Below are 17,228 nucleotides of genomic sequence, written 5' to 3' on the forward strand. Positions count from 1 at the left end.
TCATTGAAATAATTTTTTTGAGGATATAAATTTCCATAGAACTAACTCAGATATTTTAGCAGATCTTCTACATGGAATTTGGTGATATCAATTAAGCTCAATACAACTCACAATAAGCAGCATGAACTATAACTTTGTTAGTTTAAATTAATATGTAATACAAAAAAGTATTAAGGAAAAAAACATGAAGTAAAAACATTTCATTGAGTTGGTAGCTTTGTACAAGTACTTATTTTTTTAAATAATAGCTTAAATGTTTTTGATTAGTTTTTATCAGTTACAAAGCAGAAATACTAACAATTATTCTCACTAAACTTGAGCTGATTTTTTTTAATAAAAAAGTGTTTATTGTTATAGTAAGTTATTTTATACCATTATTTAAATACAGAGTAGAAATACTTTCGACTTCAAGTTAACAAGTTCTCTGGACTGAAGCATGACATACAGGTAATACAGTTGTTCAGTTAAAATGTACATGTTAAGGTTAAACACATTATAGTTATAAATAAATGTAATAAAACTTATTGTTAGTTTCACATTAGTTTGAAAACTGAACATTTTATTCACCATATACATTGATTTACAATGCTTGTGATATCGATTTTTTAAGCATATTTATTGTTATATAACAGGCACTTTGACAAAGTAATTTTATGTTGATTGTAAATATTACATCAAACCAATTCGACTCTTAGAATTTGATTTGAGGGTTTCTACATTAAAAGTTTAGAGGTGATAAAACAATTATTTTTTGTTTATTATCTTAACCACCGAAATATTTGTTAAATGATTATAATAAAAAGGTGAATCTGATATATTTCAATGAAATTTAAATTCAAAAGTTTCTTGATGTTTAGTTTAAACTTTTACAAAACATTGTAAAATTTTGAATACATCAAAATATAAGATAAATAAAGTATTCACAAGGCATTTGAATAGTTTCTTACATCAAATAAACATTTGTATTTAAATTACTATTTTGAAAATTGTTTATCATTGGAATGAAAATGTTTTAAGAAAAGTTATGATAATAAACTACATATTAATTTTGTTAACTTTTTTATACTAGATAACTAAATAAAAAAAAAATTCAGAATTTCTTGATGAGATTCGGAATTATACCAACTAAAAAAGCAACACTAAACTAAATATTTTGTAAGTTTTGAATATATATATAGAAAATATTGTTAATAAAAAAATGGTGTAAAAATGTTTCATTGAGTTAGTAGCTTTGTACTAAACTTAACGTTTTTAACTTTTAAATTAAATATTTTTTATCTTTTTTTTTTTGATTAATAAAGCATAAATACTAACAACGATTCTCACTACACTTGAGCTGACTTTATTTTAAAAAGTCAAAATAAACCTACAATTTAAAAAAGTGTATTATAAACTAATAATTTAAAAAGAGCACCTTTTAACTTCTAGTTGACAAGTTATCTGCAACAATGTGTGAAGGTAAATATAAATATTAATAGTTGTTTAAATGAAATGTATTTGTTGAGTTCAAAATTTTTATAGTTTTTTATGAAAGTAATATAAAGAAAAATCTTCGATAGTTTAAAGAAAACTGTGACATTTTTTATTTTGTTTATGTATTTTTAATTAACTTTTAATATCGTATGTAGTATAGTATATTTATACATGTATTATAATTTTAAGGACTGAAATTTGAAATATTTGATGAATCAAAATTGACCTGGCTAAGTTTTCAACATCTATTGTGAAAGGTATAAAATATATGATTTTAATATTGCATAGACTGAAATATTAGTATAAAGTTAATTAAATGATTATAATAAAAAGGCGAATCTGAAATATTTCAATGTAAATTGTCAAAAGTAAATTTAAAAAATCTTGGTGTTTTGTTTAAAATGCTACAAAACATTGTAATATTTTGAATACATCAATGTATTTGATAAATGAAAAACTCAAAAGATAATTGAATAGTTTCTAACATCAAATAAACATTAAAGTTTAAATTACAATTTTAATTATTGTTTACCATTGGAGTAAAAATGTTAAAAAAAAAACTATGATAGTATACTAAATACTTAATTTTTATGTTTTTTTTAACTACAAAGAAAGAAAACAACAAAAAAATAAACAGAATTTCCTGATGAGATTTGGAATTTCACAACTCACAGCAACACTAAACATCATGTTTTGTAAGTTTTAAATATTTGTATAGAAAATGTAGTTAATAAAAAATGATGTAAAAATGTTTCATTGAGTTGGTAGCTTTGTACTAAGTTTTAATGTTTTTAACTTTTTTTTTTTGATTTACAAAGCATAAATGCTAACAGTGATTCTCACTACACTTGAACTGATTTTATTTAAAAAAATTATTAAAATAAATTTTACAGTAAGTTTTTTTAAACTAATACTTTGTTACAGAATGGGCATGTTTTTTAACTTCCAGATGAGAATTATTACATAAAGGTATAATAGTTGTTTATTTTAAATATTTTTTTAAAACTATCTATATGACTTTTTAAAGTGATTTCTTTTTTTTGATAGTTTTGTGAAAACAGTATCATTGTTTACTTACTAAACATATGTTTTAATTTTTCATCCCAAGTTTAAAACTATATTTATTTATTCTCATTTTATAGATATGCCACTGTAACAAGGTAGCCTTATGCGGTTTAAACATTGTGTGTGTGTACAGGTAAAATAATTTTTATTTTTATTTATTGTGTAAGTGTTTAAAATATTTATTAAATGATTATAGTAAAAAAGGCGAATCTTAACTATTTCAATGTAAATTATCAAAATTAAGTTCAAAAAATCTTGATGTTTTGTTTAAACTTTTACAAAACATTGTAATATTTTGAATACATCAGTATATTTGATTAAAGAAATATTCAAAAGATGATTGGATGGTTTCTAACATCAAATAAACATTAATATTTAAATTATAATTTTGACAATTGTTTATCATTGAAGTAAAAATGTTTTGAAAACAAGTTATGATCGTAAATTTAATACTTTATTTATCTCTTTTAAAGTTTCAAAAAATTACCAGAAGTTTTTCTACAGGGCTTCAGTAGTGCAAGTCATTTGTGCATAACATCTCCAGAGGTACATCATTGGTTACAGCAGAAACTTCTAATCATTAGGTTTGTAAGGTAAACTTTTCAAACAAATAAAAAAGTTGAGCTGTAATTTGCCAAAGACTACAATTTAAGCCAACAAGCGATTCAAACTAATGAAAATTAAATTAACAAATGACAATAATACATTACAAAGATAGAGGAGAATATAGCTTTGAAACAAATTTACTGTAATATTGCTTTGTTTCAAAACTGTATATATGTTAGTTAAGTTATGCCATGTGAAAGTTTAAGATGTTGAAGTTAATATTTCTTATATAAAACATAGTTTAGATTTATTTTCAACTATTAAAATATTAATATTAAGGTTAATGTGAAACTTATAGCATGTGTTTTAATTGTTTTTTAACAGGTAAGTTTTTTTTTACTTAAAAAATTAGTTATTTTTTACTGCTTGTTTTTGAATTCTAAATGACGAACAGGAATGTCATATAGACTTGAAATTTTTTTAAATATTTTGAAATTTTTCCTCCAAAGTTTAGGCTAGTGTTTTTATTTTGCCAGTTTGACGTTTGTTTCAAGGCTTACATATCAAATTTTATTCTTAAAACTGTGTTTTTCCTATATAATATCAAGTTTGTTTGTTATTAACATAATTTTTCAAGTATTGAATCATGATTATGAATAGTTTTGTTATAACCATGAACATATAACAGTTTGTGATGTAACTTAAGCTAGGTTTTAGTCACATAGGCTGGCTTTTTTGTTTGAAATAACGACAAACCATAAAGTATGTTGATTTCTGTTCATGAGCTGGTTAAAAAGGCGCAAGTTAAATAAGATAGAACAAAATGTATAGAAATTTAAAACTATTCTATTTATTTTAATCATTTATTAACATGTTTGATTTTGTGCAGTCTAATTTTATATGGTTTTTAAAACTACCATGTGAATTCGTTAGGGATTTAATCTTACTTTTTAAAATGTAGGTAATTAATTTATGTAGGTATTTTACAGGGTTGCCACTTCATCTGGAATAACCTTGAACAACCTGGAATTTGACAATTTAGGCAAAATAATCTGGAAAAACCTGGAATTTTGAACAAAAATCACTAAAAAAACATGGAAAAACCTGTAATTTTAACAATTTTAACATGTTTAGTAGAAAAATTGAGATTTGACTCGAAAAATCTATCATATAAATAAAAAAACTTTTAATCTTCAAATTTTTTTCTTATTTAAAAACACATTAAAAGTAGCTTTAAAGTAGGGGTGGGCAACGTAAATTTTTGACGGGCCGGATCCAGAAAAATATAGTCCTCAGCGGGCCGGATCATTTCAAGTTAGTGATCTTTTGGATTCAGCTGGATCCTTTTTTTAGATCCGGATCCCATTTTAAACATATTATCCGGATCCGCCTAAATACTAATTTTAGACAAAGATCTTGATCCGAATGGAAACTAATTTCAAAAAGATTCGAATCCGGTTAGATGCTTATTGATCGGGTATTTTAGAATTTTGAATCAATATATTAATTACCAAGGTTGTCAAGTATGAAATTTTATGTTAAATTTAGTTAAGTATTCATAATTCTATATATATTATAACGCTGGACAGAATTAATACTAGTTAGTCCTAAAAAAATTATAATTTGGTTACTAAAAATTACTCGAGCCTAACATTTCAAGCTAAAACATAAAAAAATTGCTAACTATTCGAAATGAAGTAATTTTGGAAATCCTTATCTGGAGTTTATATTGATAATATTTGTTCAAAAATTATTAAACAATACATTATTAAACTACTATTATTTAATTTAATTAAGCTAAAGAAGATTCAATACATTTTTTGCATGTATAAAAGAAACAAAACAAAAATAATTCTGATATAATAAACAGTTTTACCATAAAAGCAAAAAAAATGAATTAAAGATCTCGATGAAACACTTAAGGTTGATCATGTATTAGAGTTGTTTAAATCTAGTTGCATGACAGTTTTGGAAAATCTGCAAGTGCACTGAAATACCGATTAGGTTTGAAGTTAGCTTATCCTTGTTAATGCTTGTGGTCGGAAATGTTTGTTTTCAAATGTATGAAGTATCGAACAACACAACTAGTTCCATGGTCATCTTTAGAAGTTGAAAAATTTTGGCTCGATCAAATATACATAAAATGTATCTAAAAATCTTATAAAAGCAACAAAAATTATATGTTTGGTTTCAAATTTTCTTATTAACTTATTTAAAAAGCAGTTAAGCCTAGATAAAAAATTACTTTGGCTTGAAATTTTAACACGTTTACTTTCAAAATATCAAATAGTTATAATTAACCTGCGAAATTTAACTAAGTTATGTACTTTAAAAATATTATTATCAAACAGTGCACCTAAAATACTTTAATAAGAGTACTAACATAAAATAACAAAATATTGAAACAAAAAATAAATTAATATGTATTTTTAGCATAAAAAATGTTTTAGTTTAATAGACTTTTAAATTAAGATTGATTTCGCAATGATAAAACTGTCACATTATACTTTAAATATTTAGTTTAAAGAATTTAGCAAGAATAATTACACTAAAAAGAAGTCAATGAGACATTTATGGATCATAAAAGTTTTTAACAAGTTGTTTAAAATCTGGAAGTTTATTTGAAGTAGATATTCTCAGTAATGACTGCAAATTGGTATCAGTAAGATTTGAACGCAGCTTACTTTTGTTTATATACATGGTTAAGAATATTTGTTTGCAAAAATATATGTAGACCAAAATATAACAAATTACTTCATTGTCATCTTTATTAAATTAACAAATTTTGACTTGTTAAGTAAGTCATAAATCTGTCAATTTTTCAGTTTTGAACTTTTCTTTTTGTGTACTGCCACATTGAAGTTTAACAGTTCTAACAATATTACTAAGTACATTTTCGGTGTCAAACGTCAACGGTGATGAAACAATGTCAAATTCTCTACTTAATTGTTAAAAGTCTGCAAAACGACGACCAAACTTATTATCACAGTTACCATAAGTAGCTATAAAGCTATAAATCTTAGTAAAAAAATTGCTTTTTTGGAAGGTGGTAATAAATTAGCTTTTAGCCCTTAAATAATTGCGATAAGTGATTTTACACTATAAGCTTATGGAAAAAAAATATTGCCGTTTTGATAAAAAAATTGCCGTTTGAATAAATAAAACCCCCTTTTTAAAAAAAAAAATTAGTTTCTGATGACTCTAACATTTAGCTCATCTAGTAATAGCTTTTTGCTCTAAAGTAACCTTTTATAAAGAGTAAAACAGCATAAATAATAAGTAAAATGAAATTAATGTATGATAATGAAATTTTTTGTCAAAATGAGTTTTAAATTAACTTAAATTTTAGCTTTTAATTTTGTTTACAAACTCTTGTTGAATGATAAAAGTAAAGTTATAACAATCAGTTCTTTCCTTAAAAAATTTTTAGAAGTCTAATTAAAAACTGTCATAAAAAAGGTTAAGTTAATAATAATCTTGTTTGTTAGTTTAAGATAGTTAAAATAATTTCATTGTTCGAATAAAATAAGGAGTAGAGTTTGAGGCTGATGGTTATTCACCATATAGAAAAAAATCAAACAGCTCAATTCATAGTATATTAGTTAAAAAATGTCTATTCCTTTTGATAGAAAGTATTTTATTATTTCATTTTATACATATTATATCTTAAAAATTAACTTTATAAACTTCAAACAAAAATTTCTTGAATATTGGTCTATAAGTAAACATAAGCAATGTGAAAAAGTAAATTTTTTAACTCTTTTTTGCACTTAGACATTTTTTTACCTTTTTCATTTAATTTACTTAAATTAAAACAAACTTTATGCTGGTTGGGCATGTTAATTGTTTTATTCAATAAAACAAGTTTACAAATCAATAAAACAGTTAAGCAAATATTTAAAATTTTTACCTACATACATATACAAAACTTTTCTAGACAATGTTTAAAATACATGGTGCTCTTAAGTATTATGATTATACTAAATATTTTATTGTAGTGAATTTACCAATTCTTTCCTTTTATTTATTTTTGAGTTATTTATTGCATTTTTTTGGTTGCTCTTGTAGAAAGAGAAAAGTAAAATTTAAATGATGTAAGAATCAAAATCTAGGGTAGGAGACAGTGTGGGTGGAGCCCATGGTAGACTATAGTTTCCATGGTCAATATTGGCAGTAATGGGTTAAAAAAAAGTGCTTACCATTGTTTTTTACCACACCAATCCATCGACCTTAGTTGTGAGCCTCACATGTTTTCTTTTTCTTTTTTAAATTAATTTTAAGTTATAAATTGAAAATGTGCTTTTTCTCTGGTTGCTAATGGACTTATATTTAAGACAAAATTTGTATGAAGTTTGTGAAGTTGAATTTTTGGTAGATATATTAGTTAAAGATTATAAAATATTAACTGTTTTAAAAGGATAGTCTTTAAAGGATATTTTTATAAAAAAAATTAGAAAGGATCTGTTTTGATACAGAAGTGATAAATTTGTTTTTTAAATTCTACCTGTAGATATAATATTGCACATTTTAGTTTTTATAATCGAAATTAAATTTGTTTAGTGTATACAAGGTTCTCTCTGGCCCAGATTTTTAAAATAATTAACCTCAAAAACGTAGGAGAAGATAAATTTTTAGTGAAATAGCCTATTTTTGCAGTTTTAGTCTGCAACTCCTGAAAGGAACCTATTTTTACCTCTTACTTTGACTGGCTATATCTCAAAAATTATTTTGAATTTTTAAAAGCTGTAAAAAGCATTTTGTAGCTTAGTAAAAATATATAAAATAATATTAAATTGTGAAATTAAGTGTTTTATGATTATATGCCCTATGCCCTTAAATTATTTTCAAAAAAAATACAAAAACCACTTCTTGATTTTTAAATGTCATTTTTAAACATTTGCAACTTATTTGTTCGGTTAGTTGTTTTATATGGTGAATGGAAAATATTGATTGAAACAATAGATTTAATTATTTTGCATAGTGTTGGACTAGTTGTTATATTTTTATATATACAATTTACTTTGATGATTTTTTAAATAGTTCCAGACTAAAAATAAGTTTGATCTGTTTTAGGAGGCTACTAACACTTTGTCATACTATATTGATTTTCTATATTTGTGCTCCTGCACTTAATTATACACTGTTTTTTAAAATACTTTTCAATTTGATTATAAAAGTACTACACACTTTATAAAATTTTCTCAAAAAATTTTAAAAGAAAACTTATTTAGTTCCCCATTTTACCTTGAATTTTAAACTAAAAATTTAAACAAGTTCTTTATAAAATGAACTATTATATACTGATAATATGTTTAAATATTTTTCATATTTTTGTTTAATAAAAAACCCATTTATATCAAGTAGCTGTATAGTATCTGTTCATTATTTTTTTACCTTTAGTTTAATTTTATACTTAAAAAAACAACTAAACTTGTACTTAAAAACTAAAATGTAGAACGAAATCAGATAACCAGGAAGAAATTTTTTTAAAATCACTGGCTACCATGTTTAATATAAATATTTTAACAAGTGGTATGGAATGTACAACAACCCAATTAATGAATTATTATAGAAATTACGTAAAACATAAAGATAAACTTTTGACAGAGTGGTAAAAAAATCTAGAATCCTGTAAAAACCTTGAATATTCAAAACCAATTACTAGAAAACATGTAATTGTTAACAATTTTTACATATTAAGTAGTAAAATTTTGGTTTGACATGAAGAATCTCTCATAATTTTTTTTAACACATTTTAAATAGCTTAACAGTATCTTTTTAATGATGTTATCTACTTAACACAGTTTTTAACCTTAACTTTAGTTTAAAAACAGACTGTGTACTTTCAATATCTGGAAGAAATTTCTCAAAAACTAGTGACCAACTCATTTGTAGAATTAAATATTTAATACTTTAAAACCTATAATAATCATGTTTAAATTATATATAAATTTAAAGATTTTTGTACTAACTACAGTGTTATTTTTTTTTAGCTCATTTTAGTTGTAAAATGATAACTGTACAAATAAGTGATCCTAGCTGGATTAAAAAGCAAAAATTTTCCAATAAATGGAAAAGTAATCCAGAGTTTAAAAGTAATTTTAATTATTGACTCTATTTAAATTTTATATACATATTCTACTTATTTTCATCCTAGGTTGGATTTTACCGGATCCCACAAGCATTTATTTTGCAAAATGTAAGTTTTGCATGAAACGCCTTAGAGCAAAATCACATTGCTTAAAAACTCATGCAAAATCTGCCAAGCACTTAGCAAATGTTAGTTGATTAGATGATGTATCTAGATGTTATATAGTTATTGTTCCACTTTGTACACCACTAAAAACACTAAAAACATAATTAAATATTTAAATATCAGGAACACTTTTTGAAAAAAAATATTCATTAATTAATGTTTATCACTTATAAAAAAAAGTTTTTTTTTGTTAAATGTCTAATATAAAATTTAAAGTGAAAGTTTTTAACAAATTGTTACAATATTTTGATATTAAATTAACAATATATATTTTTCATTAAGGCGTTAAAAAGCCCAGTTCTTAAATCACAAAAATTGACGTTTGCTGTTTTTTAAATACAAAAACTGTATACTTTAAATTTCTGTGTTGCAAGGAAAAAAAAATTGACCCAATTAAAAAAAGTCTTTATATACTTCAAGTTTCTGCTTAAAGAAATCTTAATACATCTATAACAGGTTCCTTCTACTTCTTCAACATCAGTTACGCAAACATCTGTAATAGAAGCTAGAATTGCCATGCATCTTGCTATACATGGAAACATGGCAACTAGCACATGCCTGGTAAAGTGCTTTAAAAGTTGTTTAAGGCATGAGGACGTTCAGTCTGCACATCTTGCAAGAACAAAATGCACTGCGGTTGTGAAGAGCGTTCTCATGCCAATGTGCAAAAAACAACTGTTAGAAGATATTGGCTGTAGACCATTTTCAATTTTTGTTGATGAAGCTACAGATAAGGCTGGTCGCAACAGCTACTTTGGTTAGCTTTAAAAAATATAAAATTATCTATATAGTTATTGATTTGAATCTGAGTTTCTAAATTAATTATAGCTTAATTACTTTGAGCTAAAAACATTTCATAAAAATATAACTATTATGTAAAGTTATTTTTTGTACATTTGTAAAACTGCGTTAGTTGAATTCGCCTTCTTTAATATGGTGTTATTAACTATGAGTGTTCATTTGACATAATTGAGTTTTTATTTATTAAAAGTTTATTAAATGTAAATCAAACCTCACCCTACAGAAACTTTAAAGTACTCTAAAAATATTTTTGTAACTTAATTATGTAATAGTGTTGTAATTGTTGCTTAATTTGTAAACACAAAATTAATTAAACTTAGAATATAAAAACTTAATTCAAAAAAGTAAATTAAATTTAAATTAACTAAATTATAAGTATACTTGGAAAAAGTGCAAAGATCATTTTTTAAACTTACTGATTTTTTTTTGGCCTCTAAGACTTTTTCACAAAAGTTATTGTAGTATGACTTTTTTAAATTTCAATAAAGAGAATTTGAGTAGATTTCTGAAATTATAATTACTATTAAGTTACAATCAATTATTTGTAGTGGAGGCTTAAAAACAAATCTACACCAGGCTCCCTCATCATTCACAATAGCTGTCATAAACGTTACAACTCAAGCTAAGATGCTTGAGGCAATACTGGGCATAAACAGCTGCTTGCTTAAATGTTTGATGATAAAGTACGAGTTGCTCGTTTGAGGCGTACCGAGTGCACAGCTGTAATAAAACATGACCTTTGGCCCATGTGCAAGGATTACTCAAAAAGAAAACTGGAGATGACTTATAATTCCCTTTTTTGTTGACAAGGCTACTGTTAAGGCTGGCGAAATCAGCTATTTTGGTAAGCATCCAAAAGTTGTAACTATTTTTTACATACCAAATTTATTAACATTATGTAATATTGGTTCTGCTTGTAATGAGTTATTATTTTTAGATTTTAATTAAGTTCTTCTAGTTATTTAGTAGAAAGGTTTTAATTTCTTATTTAATTTTTCAGCTTTTAATTTCTAAGTTTGTAATAATATTATATATAGTTTTTATTTGTTTGTAATCATTTTGAAAATTATTTTTAGAGTCTTATGTAATATGAATGGGTTTAACCAAGTAACAGTTTTTTTTACAACAAAAGCTTGTTATTATAAATTGTTAATTTACCCTAAATTAAAAAGCAGTAAAAGTTGTTTAAAGCAAATTAAGTAAAACAAGCTACAAAAATTATACATATAAATTGTAACGCTTTTCTTATGAAATAATTTTAGAAATTAGTCAATTCTAGTTCTGTTGATCATCTCGAACATTTAAACATTATTATAAAAATTTATTTAAATCACAAATTCAAAAATTATATGAATAAATTGTATATAGCTTGACTTTTATTTTTGACTTTAGTTGGTCTACTTGAATGCCCTTGTTCATGCACTTTTCATAACAAGTATATATATTAAAGGGAGCATAATTACTTTTTATTTTCTGTAGGTTGATATGAAAAATACTACCAATGAAAGTGGTTGGATAGAAACCTCAAATAAGCTACTTTGTCCGAAATTAAAAAGTTCAATTCAAAAAACAGCAGACCCACATTAGATGCTTCAACTACCAAATAATATAATTCAAAAGGTTTGAACGTTTTTTTAGAATATGTTTCAATGCTAAAATAATTTTTAAATGGTTAAGCTGAAAGTTTAAACTCTGTAAAAAAAGTTAAATTACCTTTATACATGTCTTGTAAATAAAGATAACAGTATGTATTATTATGAACAAGTTAATGTGTTTCCTAGAGGTTTAGCAATCTTTATTAAGATTTAAATGTAAAATCACAAACTTCAGAGCCAAATATATTTGATATATTGAAATAGTTTGTTCTTAATGTTTTATTTCATCTGAGTTTTTAGGAAATGAAAACTTTTTAGATATGTTTTTTATTAATAAGTTTAGTACATATTTGTAGTTTTATCACTCACAGTTTTTTTCTAAAAAGTTAAACTTAATTTATTTTTAAACAAAGAACATGTTCTTCTATTGTTTTATCATTTTATTAGAATTATAGTTTTATCAATCACTGATTTGTGTAAAAATCTTAACAATTAGATAAAGTATTGTTTTTTAACTTAAAATGTGCTTAAAATCTCCTGTTTAATTCTATTTTTTTGTTGTATTAAACTATAAGAGTGTGTTAATCTACTTTAAGTTGAACAAAACAATATATTTTTGCTGTTTTTTGTTTTCTACATGTTAATAACAAATCAAACATATAACATTTTAACGAGTTTTATGTTGAAAAGGTAAAATTTTCAAAAGAAAGTTCCTACTTGTGTGAATTTTCTTTTAAGTTTGATGCTACTTTAAGCTTTTTTAAAGAAGTAGGTGACTCTAAAAAAAAGTAACTGTTTAAAGCAATTTAGTTTTTGATTGCATTAAAAGTTTCTTTACTTTTTAAGTCAACTTTAATATCGACAAAAAGGCTATTATTTAGTGTTTTTTTATACTTTTTTTTATTAAACTAAATTTAATTAAGCTTATTATTAAAAATTGATTTCAAAATGCTTTGTTTTAATTGATTTTCATATTTATGTAGAACAAACAAAATTACTCAAGCTTGCAATATAAAATGATTTTTAAAGCTTAGTTATTCAAAGCTTATTTGAAAGTTGTATTGTAGTAAGTTATTTGAAACATGTAGTTTAATTTTTTTAATCTCAAAACAAAAAAACTTTTAAAACAGAATTCATACATACTATATGATCAAAAATGTTGTGTAGTAAATTTTAAATTAGTTAGATTAAAGGAACATACCTTATTGTTAATTATTGTATATAAGTAAGCTCATGTAATGTATTAAAACATTTAATATTAAATTTGTTTTTTTTTTAATCTCTGTTTTTTTTGTAACATCATTGGTAATATTTGAATGCTTTAAACTAATTACACTTTTTACCTTGTACATTGGAGGTTAAGTGTGTAATCTTTCAATAAATGTTGTAGTTTTTGATATTCAATTTTATATGAGTGTACAAAGTATTTTAAGCTATATCTTCCCATCGATTTTATTTATTTTTAAAAGTATGGATAAAAGTTAGTTTTTTTATTACACACTGAAAGTTTTTAATTGAGTTTTTAAAACTGTAATTTTAAGCTCTACATTTTGATTAGAATTTAACTATTATGATTACCAGTGTAAATACTATTCTTAATCAACTTTTTTACATTTCAAAGTATATTTACTGATGTTGTTTGATTTTTTTTCATTTTCACTTAGTTAATGACATAAAACTGTTAGAACAAGAATGTAAATAACATATATTTTTTTTTATAATTTTAATAAATACCAATGTAAGTAATTTTTAAAATAGCTTTAATTCATATGTTTTCTCATTTTTATGATGAACATAAAGGATTATAAGACCAGCTTCAAATTAAAAATAAAGCTTATATGTATCTTTTATTGTTTAATAGATTTTACTGTTTTTAGGGTGTATTCACACTTTTAGTTTGCTAAGTTACAAATAATAAACTGTTTCTAAACTTTTTCAGTTTATATATTGACATTTAATTTTTCTTTCATTTTTATTTGTAAAAAAGCTTTAGTTTTTATTAGTCTTTTTTAAAGCGTTTTTTGTAGATTAACTTATACCATTTGAATTTTTTTTTTCGAATCTAAAAAATAATTAATAAAAAATAACCGTTAATCGGAAATTCTATTTTCTATGATTCAGTTTTAACAAGTACTAATAAAAGTATCTTTTTTTAATAGCGTTAATCCTTATATTTTTCATTGTTATGATGAACAAAAAATATTATAAGACCAGCTTAAATTTAATTAAAAATTCTTCTATGTATACTGTTGTTGTTAAATATATTTTACTGTCTATAGGGTTAATTTACATTTTTTTTATTAAAGTTAACCATTTAAAACTTTTACATGACTTTCACATGTTATAAAAATGTTAACTATGAAAAAGCCTTATTTTTTTTTACTGAGAGCTTATAAATGTTAAAGGTAATATAAAATAGTTTAGGTATTGATAAAAATGTAAACATTGAATGCAATATTTTTTACAAATAAGGTAAGTTTTTAATAAAGAAACAAAAGTGTTTAGGGAATTTTTTGTTTTTAAAAGCATAAGTTTTAATTACTTATATAAATTTAGTTTTAAAATATCGCTAAAACTGCAAACTAGCGAATGGTTTTTGTTGATTAGACCATTTAATGTTAATTAATTTTTGCATTGTATCATAATATTTTTAATATATTTCGTTCAAGTATATTAAATAGAAGTTAATGAATTAAAATTAACTACATTTAAAAAAAAGTTTTCAAGTTTAATTTACTTAGCAAAAAAAAGAAAAAATACTTATTAACACAATTTCTTAAAATGCAAATTTAAGCAGCAGTTCAAACTCATAACTTGCACATTTAACCGAATGTACGAACTCGCAAAATTCTCCATTTAGAAATAATTATTAGTTTTATAAACAAAAAATTATAATTTTTGAAAGTTGCTTTTCAATCATCTAAAAAACAGTATAGGAATTTGCTCTGCTCTGATGCAAAGGCTTTAGTTTAAGTATTTAGTAATGAAAAAGTTTACTTTCATAAACTTTAAATTTGTGAGAAAAGCACTATACTATAACTTTTTAATAGTAAACTAAACATTCATTGATATTCAAAGTAAGTCAAACTTAGCTCTTGGGAGATACCAAACGGTTAAAATATTTTGTATGTCAAGTTTTCATTAAAAATTATATAAGGGCAAAAATAGCTATAAAATTCTGGCAACTGTGCTTATTATCAAGTGAAACTATTGTCATCAAATGGTCATCACTAAACTTAACCATATATTTAATAAAAAAGTCCTTAATGAAAAAACAATAGCAGAAAAAGTTCAAATTGTAGTCTAAACTTAAAACATTTGACAAAAAATTAAACTTGAGCAGTTTGACTTAAAAAAGTTGTCGATGTTTAAAGGATATTTTTTTTACTATTTTAAACATTTAAAAAACAACTCAATACTTATCTGGAAAAGACAGCAATTTTTTACACGTCTATTTTTTATGAAAACATTATGGTAGGTATGATCATCAAAGTTACTTCAGTAAACAATTGCTTTTGTATAATTTGAGAAAGGATTACTTCAACTGACTTGAAACAGAACGAGATACTATAACAAAGTAGTGTTTTATCACCATAAAATAATAAGCCATTTTAACAAACGTTTTCAGGGTCAAAGTCTTACAGTTTTGTTTAATGAAATAGTTCAAAAAAAGTTTTGTACAAGTTTTGTGATAATAAAATTGGCTGGCCGGATTTTATATAAATTTTGAAAATGCTTAGCGGGCCGGATCATCTACTTGCGGGCCGGATCAATGTTGTCCGCGGGCCGGATTCCATTTAAAATTAAAAAAGGTTTGGGGGCCGGTCATTTTCACTCTGCGGGCCGGATCCGGCCCGCGGGCCGTACGTTGCCCACCCCTACTTTAAAGTATCTTTTCAATGTTTTTTACTACTTAACACAGTTTCTTACCTTAATATTAACTTTAAACTAAAAATAGACCCATAAATATGTACTTTTAAAAACCTTAAAGAAATTTGGAAAACCTGGAAAAAATTTGGAAAAAAACGAGTGGCAACCCTGTATTTTATAATAGTAATAGTGTCAGATGAAGCAATTTTCACTATATAGCTCACCTAATTGACTTGTAAGCCAAAATTTCAAAACTCTGATTTTTTTTCAGGTAAAATTCTGATAGCTGTTGTTCCCAGTACCCATTATTTTACCACCAAAAACTGGTCAAAAGCACATTCACAGAAGAAGAAAAACAAAAAGACAAAGCTTAGTAGTTTCGCTATTGCCAAAAATAGGTTTGTTTCTTAAAGATTTTTAACAAATTTTATATAAAAACTTGCTAATATTTTTTTAATAATCTTCTTCTTTAACTACGGAAAATCAAAAACAGCTCATTAATTTATTATCTAGCTTCTTTTGATTATTTTTTATTTTGGCTTAAATAGGTTTTAAACAATTTTATACAAGTTCAAAATAAATTTTATTTCTGTTTTAATTATTTTAAGTATGATAATAATTGATTTCATACATTTTTAGCATATATTTTACTCTTACAATATTTTTTCTATTAGAAAACAAGTGAATGCTTCTATTTGTCCATTCCAACTTAATTTTTTTGTTTATTTCTAAAATAATAACAAAATCCTAACAATCTTACTGAAAAATTGTGTTGTTTGATCTTTGAAGAGCAATATTTTAAGTATATAACTAATTCTTACATCATTATTTTTATTTTTTTTACAGAAAAAAAATTGTGTTTAATACATATTATTAAACTTAATATAACTAGTACATCAAGCTGCAAAATTATTCTAAGTAATCCACATGTAATATTTTTTTTATATTCCCAATAATTAAAAATATGTTTCTTATGTTAAACTAAAATACATAACTTTGTTGATTAGATGTAATAAATAATAGTTTTAACAATAAAAAATGTACTTCGAAGTAATCTTTACAATAGTCTGTTTGCACCATAAAGCAATTTTTAGGTTTTTAATCTAATTGATCTAAATTTCAATATTAAAAGTTTTTGTTTCTATAATTTTCATTCAAATAGTTGAAATTTGGTACACTATTTCCTTTTTCTTAGTATGTTAACTTGGCTTCGGCTCTGTTATATTTTTGCCGATGTTTTTTTTATTCCAAAAGTTTTAAGCTTTAACAATCATAACAGATCATAGCAGACAGGAATGGTTATGTATGCCTTATTTAATCTACAAACGATTGAGACTAAAAGAACATCATTAAGAGATTTTAATTTCTATATCGTTATGACAAAACTGTCAAAGGAGGTTTGTTTCTATTTTTAAAGTTTTTACACTTTTCTTATTTTGAAAATTGTTACAAAAAGTAGACTAATAATATATTTAGTTAAGTTGAGAAAAATATAAACATAAAGATTACTCTGTATTAGCAAAGAGATGTACAAGGTAAAAAATCATTTTTCTATGTAGTCTTGTTTCTTACCAAATGTTGTATTATGAATTAAATGCTAACTAATTTTATTTAAACCTATA

The 17,228-nt window shown here is 24.0% G+C and overlaps 2 long non-coding RNA genes across 2 annotated transcripts; both read left to right on the forward strand.

Moving 5' to 3' along the window:
* The first annotated feature begins 422 nt into the window (after positions 1–422).
* Positions 423–1,156, forward strand: LOC145837053 (uncharacterized). Its single transcript, XR_014369905.1, has 3 exons — positions 423–447; positions 633–732; positions 1,095–1,156. It is a non-coding gene; the product is annotated as an uncharacterized LOC145837053 (long non-coding RNA).
* A 972-nt stretch (positions 1,157–2,128) lies between these two features.
* On the forward strand, positions 2,129–16,954 carry LOC145837052 (uncharacterized). Its single transcript, XR_014369904.1, has 6 exons — positions 2,129–2,168; positions 2,398–2,442; positions 2,616–2,671; positions 3,043–3,122; positions 15,878–16,004; positions 16,886–16,954. It is a non-coding gene; the product is annotated as an uncharacterized LOC145837052 (long non-coding RNA).
* The last annotated feature ends 274 nt before the right edge of the window (positions 16,955–17,228 follow it).

The sequence above is a fragment of the Thalia democratica genome, chromosome 5 (genome assembly GCF_965202585.1).
Source record: "Thalia democratica chromosome 5, ktThaDemo2.hap1.1, whole genome shotgun sequence".
In the NCBI taxonomy this organism is placed as follows: Eukaryota; Metazoa; Chordata; class Thaliacea; order Salpida; family Salpidae; genus Thalia; species Thalia democratica.